Source organism: Chamaea fasciata, unplaced genomic scaffold (assembly GCF_029207755.1).
Source record: "Chamaea fasciata isolate MVZ Bird 193981 ecotype frontalis unplaced genomic scaffold, bChaFas1.0.hap1 SCAF_193, whole genome shotgun sequence".
NCBI lineage: Eukaryota > Metazoa > Chordata > Aves > Passeriformes > Sylviidae > Chamaea > Chamaea fasciata.
Genome location: NW_027094278.1, coordinates 130,467 through 138,391, shown reverse-complemented (window position 1 = coordinate 138,391; position 7,925 = coordinate 130,467). Strand labels below are relative to the sequence as shown.

Sequence of the window (7,925 nt, the reverse complement as noted above, 5' to 3'; positions counted from 1 at the left end):
GCCAAAAAGGAGTCTCAAAATTAACATATAAGCCACCGAGTTATTTTTTAAAAAAAGGGTGTCTTTGGTGTGTATAATTTTCCAGCGCCTCATGTGTTCAGTCCTTGCCATTTATGTTTACAAAGTTGATGCTTAAGACCTTGTAGAAAGCTCAAAAAAATATCCAGGACAATCCAGGTGTTTTCACAAGTACCCTCACTATGGAGCAGTGCCAGCCCCAAGTGTTTGCTCCCTCAGCCCAGCCCGGAGCAGGGTCGAGCTGCTGCCCAGGACGGTTGCCAAGGGACCCACTTGTTTGAAGCTGTAAATGCAAGGGGCCTGCACTGGAGTGCCAATAAATTTGACATAAGCGACTCTCATCTTTAACTGTGACTGATATTCTCAGGGAATCCACATCACCTTAGATGGGGCATTCCGCCATGGATTTCATCCCTCTGCATCTGAAACAAAGCTAGGACAAAAGTCAAAGGGCTGCAGGATAACTGGACAGCTCCAGACACCTGGTGGCAATCTAGGAATACCCTCTACAGCCCTACTACACCCTACATCACAAATTTCAAGTCCCCAGGACTTGTACTATTACCCATACACCCAGACTGAGCAGCAAGGCAGAGCAGCTCCGGGCCAAACACACACCAACACCCGTGAGACAGGACAGGACAAACAAGGGGACACAACAGGGACACAAATCCTCTGGCAAGAAGAATGTCCCTGAAGGAGCAGTGAACTAAGAACGAGATGACCGAGGTAAGACTGAAGGCGAGCTGACCAGGCTCAGAGAACCCTGCAGGAAGAAGATGCCAACGGGATGACTTATCCCAGAAGACACAGAGACAGATGCCCAAGAATCCTACGGTCAGAATCCTCTACCTATCTTGGCATTCTTACAAGACCTAATCCACCGGACCGGATAAGGGCGGTGCACAGCTGGTGATACAGCTCAGAACAAGACTTGAAGAGGCATCAGCCTGCATGCTTGCGAAGAGAGACGGATTCCAACGCGTGTGTCCGAGAACACGAAACAAAGACGCCTGGCCGAGGAAGGCAGAGACCAGATATGCTAAGACGGATGCCAGGATTTTTAATAGGCCCCTCGAAGGGCTAAGGGACAAGACATGAAGCACAAGACACCCAAAAGACACAGAGTGCACAACAGACAAGTGACACAACACACACCAGGACTGCTCTGCCCTGCACACCTCAGCACTTTGATCCAAAATGAGACTTTCTCTTCATGTAGCCTAAGGGGTCACATCTGGGACATCCCTGTCTCTAAACCTGACTCAAAAAATCCCTCCCACTGACCCCTGCCCTGGCACCCCGCTTTCATCCCCTCTGTGGGGCTCCAAGCCCTCCACTTCTCTCTCAGATGTCCAGGGAGGCAAATCCACGCCAGGTGCCAAAGAAGGCTGCCTCTCCCTCAGGGAAATTCCTGCTGTTGCCGGGCGGTTGTCTCCTAAGTCAGCTACAATCAAGAAAACCAAATATCAAAGCATAATCTTAGCAGCACGTCAGCCAAAAACCAGCAATTCTGCTACTCACCATCTCCTAAGAAGGCCCGGGTCCTCGGGCAGCACGCCTCAGCTGCGTCCAGAGGCTGACACTCACAGTGCCAAAGCCTTAGAGGCATTACTGGCACTGAGCCCACCCACCACAGCCTCCATTAGGGGTGTGAGCATCCCCGGTTGGGGCAGGACAGGAACGCACGGTGGACATCCCCAGTGAACCTCAACCCTGTGGACTCTGCCCCACCATGGGAACTTCCTGTCTGGCCCTAGCTTAGGGGTACTGCCTGCACCTCTCAGGACTTCTGGCATTGCCTTGCCATTAGGATTGCTGCCTGCACCTCTCTCAGGGAAACAGTGTTGGCAGCAGTGCTGTGAGGGCTGGTATACCTGTACTCTGACTTGTATCCTAGGCTGTACCCCTGATTTTCACTGTGTGTTCTCTAGCTCTTGACTCCTTTACCTCTCAAGCCCTGCCTCAGCCTCTGTATGTGTCACTATAAGCTCCCCCCTTCTGAACCCTACTTCTTTAGAGCCCTACACCTTCAAGGCGGGGACGCTCTACACCGTTAGTGTCCCAAGAGCTGTCCTGCAAGCAGGGCAGGTACATCCACAGTTGTTCCCTGCCTACCCTAAAAAACGTGGCCCTGAGACAGGGCAGAGGCTGACAGAGCCAAACTCTTTGCACAGGCAAAGGCACGAAGCCTTACCAACCGCCGCCCCGAGAGGGAAATCAGGAGCACTTCCACCGGCTGCGGAGAGACGGGGAATCCCAGGGTGGGTGGGGCGGGAAAACCCCCGTTATCCCCAGCCCTGCTGGATCCTGCTCCCCACTATCGCTTCCTGCCTGGCCGTGTCTGCACATGTCAGAGCGTCTGGTACGTTCCCGCACTAGGGCTGCTGCCTGCACCTGCTCTCAGGGAAAGCGTGCTGGTAGCAGCGCTGTGAGGGCCAGTATACCTGTACTCTGACTTGTATCCTAGCCTGTACCCCTGATTTTCACTGTGTGCTCTCTAGCCCTCGAGTCCTTTACCTCTCAAGCCCTCCTTCAGCCTCTGTGTGTCACTGTAAACCCCCCCCTGCTGAACCCTACTACCGTACACCTCGCAATCAGCATTGCCCTATAACAGGATGCTCCTGGGAAAGGGATCCCAGGGTGTGCTGGGCCAGGAATCCCCCGCTGCACCCTAACCCTTTGGACTCTAAAAGGAGACCAACAATGTCAAACTCCCTAGAACATGGAGATGGGTCAGAACTGCCCTGCCAAGGCTCTGGTGCTGCTGAGGAGAAACCCTCACCCTTTAATCCTGAGGGGACCATCCCACTAGGGCCCTCTCCTGTAAGGTAACTTTAAATCACCACCCAAGACTGAAAAGGTTTTCTCCCTTCTCCCGACCGCCAGCCCCAACACTTAGCTTTTGGAACACCAGCAGGCGAAATGCATCCTCGACAGAAACGAACATCTCAGCACCGTGGACGTCCAGAGGTTCTCTGCGTCCACCTCAGGGCCGCTGTACCCAAACTTTGGCTCCACACCTCCTCACACTACCTAGGATCACAAAACAGAAAATGCGACTATCCCCCTCCAGAAGAGTAATCCCCGGGGCTCCTCAGCACCGCTGTCGTGGCTCCCCCTCAGATCTTCATCCCGCTCCAGAGGCTGCCGGGAGCGTACCCAGCAAAAGGAAAAGGTACGTGCTGAGCACGGCGCACACCTGTGGGTCACTCTGCCTAAAGGCCGACTCACCAGCTCCCTCTGTTCCTTGGCACGCCTAGGACAGCAGCAGCACCCGCAAAGCAAAAAATCACGCCGAGTTGCTGTGAAACAGCACCTCCCAGCTCTGACTGAAGCACGCCACAAATATACCTTAATGCTGCACCCATCTGGCCTCTGGCATCCGGGGCCAGCACATCTGGTAGGGGGACACCCGAAAATCAAAAAAAAAAAAAGAACAGTGAATGCTTAGAGTTGCACCAGCAAATAAGACTTGAGCAATAGTAACTACTACTGCCTACCCATCACTGCTCACCTTGCCCGCTGATATCCGGCCGTACCTCCTAAAAAAAACGACAAAGAACAGCGCTGTAACATAGCCACCATTTACACCTCCACTGCAAACACAAACAGTGACTGACCTTCTCGGGGGAGCCCCCTCACCCAGGATGGGGCATTCCGCCATGGATTTCATCCCTCTGCATCTGAAACAAAGCTGGGACAGAAGTCAAAGGGCTGCAGGATAACTGGACAGCTCCAGACACCTGGTGGCAATCTAGGAATACCCTCTACAGCCCTACTACACCCTACATCACAAATTTCAAGTCCCCAGGACTTGTACTATTACCCATACACCCAGACTGAGCAGCAAGGCAGAGCAGCTCCGGGCCAAACACACACCAACACCCGTGAGACAGGACAGGACAAACAAGGGGACACAACAGGGACACAAATCCTCTGGCAAGAAGAATAACCCTGAAGGAGCAGCGAACTAAGAACGAGATGACCGAGGTAAGACTGAAGGCGAGCTGACCAGGCTCAGAGAACCCTGCAGGAAGAAGATGCCAACGGGATGACTTATCCCAGAAGACGCAGAGACAGATGCCCAAGAATCCTACGGTCAGAATCCTCTACCTATCTTGGCATTCTTACAAGACCTAATCCACCGGAACGGATAAGGGCGGTGCACAGCTGGTGATACAGCTCAGAACAAGACTTGAAGAGGCATCAGCCTGCATGCTTGCGAAGAGAGACGGATTCTACTATGTGTCGAAGCATAAGGTTTAATGGCATCAGCACCTCACCAAGGAATAGGATCTGTTAAGAACAATGCCTAGCATTTCCAAGAGGTTGTTCAAAGGCCTAAGTCAAAAGACACACCATACGAGACACCCAAAAGACACAGAGTGCACAACAGACAAGTGACACAATACACACCAAGACTGCTCTGCCCTGCACACCTCAGCACTTTGATCCAAAATGAGACTTTCTCTTCACGTAGCCTAAGGGGTCACATCTGGGACATCCCTGTCTCTAAACCTGTCTCAAAACCCCTCCCAGTGACTCCTGCCCTGGCACCCTGCTTTCATTCCCTCTGTGTCTCTGAGCTTTCCAATTATCTCTGGGATGTTCAGAGATGAGAATCCATACCGTGTGCTAAAGAAGGCTGCCTCTGCCTCTGGGAATTCTTTGCTGTCACCCAGCTGCTGTCTATCTAGTCAGGTACCATACAGAAAACCAAACATCAATGCATGATCTCAGCAGATCTATGTGCCGGTCAGTGGGAGGGTCTCAGTATACTACCTGTGGACCACCTAATTCACACAAACAGTAATGGATGCTTAGATTTACACCAGAAACACCACTACCCTGACCACACAAATACAGGAGTTTTAGAAAAGAAAAAACAAACAAAAATCCACCAAACAAAAGCCAACTATTATTTCTCCTAATCCAGCTACCAAATACAATAAAAATAACTCCTATGTCTAGTCTCCTGAAAAAACCTCCAAAGTAAATACCCAGGACCCCCCCACCCTAAAACTAAAAGATCCATTCAACTATAAACAGTATCTCCCAAATTATCCATAACTATAGAACACATACTATAGCCAAACAAGCTAAATACACAAATCCCTATAACACAAAAAAACAATAATCTGATTTTAAATATTATTATACTCCAAGAAATGAACTACTGCCCCTTACCTCAAACCCACCAAAAAAACACTACACACCATGATAAAAGCCACCCCTAAATAAATAAAACCGCCCCCATACCTCACACTACAACCAATTACACCACTGTAAACCTCAGGAAACAAATCCTTGGAAAACATAATACCCCACCAAAATAAAAACCTCCAACAACACAACTCAGTTCAAAAACAACCTAACCCACATGTAAACTAAGAAGCCTAATGTAAAGTAAATAGATCACATTCCTCATCATACACTATTGCCAAGCAAAATAAAGCTACACAATAAGTTATTAAAGGCCGCTTTAAAACCATTAAACAGAAAAAAATTTGGAAAAAAAAAAAAAAGCTGCCTCTAACAATACACCTAAACTTCAACCAGCCAGGGTGGCCCTACCCAATCTGAATCCCTGCACACAATGATCAAAACCCCAATAGCACATATCAGAAGCTTATCAAAAAAGCTACTTAATTGTATGTTGTTGGGGGTTAGGTTTGTTCCTTCTTTCTCTAAAGAATTTTTTCCCCACAAGTTACCAAGGAGATCAAGTGTTGGATACTTGAGAGTACTTAACTGAAACAAAGAGGTGGACAAAAGGTGGAAGGGGGAGATAACGCAGGTAAAAGACAAAGCTTGAGGCAGCGGCGTGCTTTTCTGCTTCCGGCGTTCGGGGAGACGCGTGTCTGCCGCTCCTGGAGGAGCTCAGCTGCCGAAAAGCACGCGGAGGGGAGAACGGCTGTTGCTGGCTGGAGGAGTTTCACTGTGGCCAAAGGGATCCAGTCCTGGGAAATCTACTATCACCGGTTCGGCCTGAATCCGGAGTTTTCCCAGCCACCCGCGGGGAGCTGGTCCAGGCCCTGCCTCTCCTTCGGCTTTCTTCGGCGCTGCTCCTCTTGCTGCAGCGTGACCCTGCACCCCCTGCCCTGCCGGGACATCCTGCCCCTGCCTGCCGGGACACCCTGCCATCCCAGCTACCTGCCGGGACTTTTCCACAGTTCCATCTTGGTGCTCTGAGGATCCTGCAGGGACACCGAAACCAAACTGCCCTGGGTTTTGTGAAACAAAGCCCTCAAGGTTCTTGGTACTGTTGTCGTTTGTCATTAATGCTGTAGTTGTTTGGTGGGGGGGGAGTTTTTTTTTGTGTTTGTTTGCTTCGTATTACATACTAGTAAAGAACTGCTATTCCTATTTCCCAAATCTTTGCCAAAGAGCCTCTGATTGTAATTTTACCTAGCAGATACCTGTCTTCCTAAACCAAGACATATGTCAAATTCAAACCCACCCATAAAGTTATCTTCACTCAAAAACCAAATTACATGTAATAAATAATGCCAAAAAAATCAAACAAAAGACTATATATCATCAAAGAAAGCAACAGTGAAAAAAAACACGTATAAGTACCCCTATTTATAAAATCCCAGGTGGAGAGAAATCCCTCTTACTTTAAACACAAACAAAAACAGAAGAGGAGTTTCATTATTCATTTTGAACTCTTTTTGCCTTCGTAAGCCCTTTTTCTTCTGGGAGCACTTAAAAGAGATTAGCAAAACAAAGCTGAAAAAGAGAAAAATCCCCCCTATGACTCCACACTGGCTTACCTGCTGCTGCTGTCTGCCACAAAGAAACACTCCACATCCATGTACTCCTGCAGGCACTATAAGAGGCTTTCCCACCACTGCAGCAACCCCACATAGAAACTCAACATGAGTTCCTCAACCTCTACAGCTCAATGGAAAAGTGAACCGAGGCTCCTCTGTTAAACCGCCCCTGGCAGGAACCGCCCCATCATCATTGTAACATCTCACACCTGCAGCTGGTCTGCTCCCTCATTATCCTGACAGGTCACACCTGTGGCTGCTCTGTTCTCCCCTCACCGTTTACAGCTCATACCTGGGGCTAGTCTGTCCCCTCAATCATTCTGTGACAGCTCTCACCTTGCGGCTGCTGCCACTCCGAGTGTGAGGGCAGGGGCAGAGCGGACTTGCTGCTTATTCCCCAGAGAGTTCAATGTCTGCACCTGACACGCTGGGGCAGCGGGCTTTCCTTGCTATGGGTAAGGGTCCCTCTTCTGCAGGTGCCCAAGGCTGAAACTGGGATTCCACCTCCAAAAGTCCATATGCCTGAGATCCACAATTCCTTAGGAAATCCCCCAGAAGTCATTACCCTCCATTTAGAATTTTGCCTTGGAATCATTGTTAACTTGTCTTTCTGTGGAAGTGTTTCAAACATTCATTGAGAGTTCAGAAGCCTGGTTGGCTTTTTTATGACTTAAGCTGACAATCCCAGGCTAAATCCAAACACCCAGAATTACGAGGAACTACGGAGACCATTTATAAATACTCCCCTTCCTTGCAACTTTATCCCTTATTGCAGATCCCTGGGGCAGATTTACTTTCTTCCCAACAGCACCATTCTGGCAGAGATCCTACTTCTCAGACACAAACCGAACGCAAACCTGCCACGGGGGGGATGGGGCGGGCCGGGGCTGGGCTGGTGTCAGAGCCGGGGCGGAGCCTGGGCTTGCAGCGGGGGAGCGGGGCTGGGGCCGGGGGTGAACGGGGCCGGGGGGGATCAGGGCCGGGGGATCTGGCAGAACCCCGGGCCCTCAGAGCAGGGCCGGGGCCGGGGCCGGGGTGGGGGGGCCAGGGAGGATCGAGGGAGAGGGCGGAGCCACGGGCCCTCAGAGCGGGGCCGGGGCAGAGTCTGGGGCAGAGCACAGGGCGGGG

General features: G+C 50.5%; 1 long non-coding RNA gene across 2 annotated transcripts; it reads right to left on the bottom strand.

Annotated features, from left to right (window-relative positions):
• Positions 1-6: 6 nt before the first annotated feature.
• On the bottom strand, positions 7-6,943 carry LOC136304830 (uncharacterized). Of its 2 annotated transcripts, XR_010724840.1 has the most exons (5): positions 6,798-6,943; positions 3,642-3,715; positions 3,536-3,563; positions 3,253-3,418; positions 7-3,054 (listed from the first exon to the last, which is right to left on the bottom strand). It is a non-coding gene; the product is annotated as an uncharacterized lncRNA (long non-coding RNA). The 2 variants fall into 2 exon arrangements; XR_010724839.1 differs by lacking the exon at positions 3,642-3,715.
• Positions 6,944-7,925: the final 982 nt, after the last annotated feature.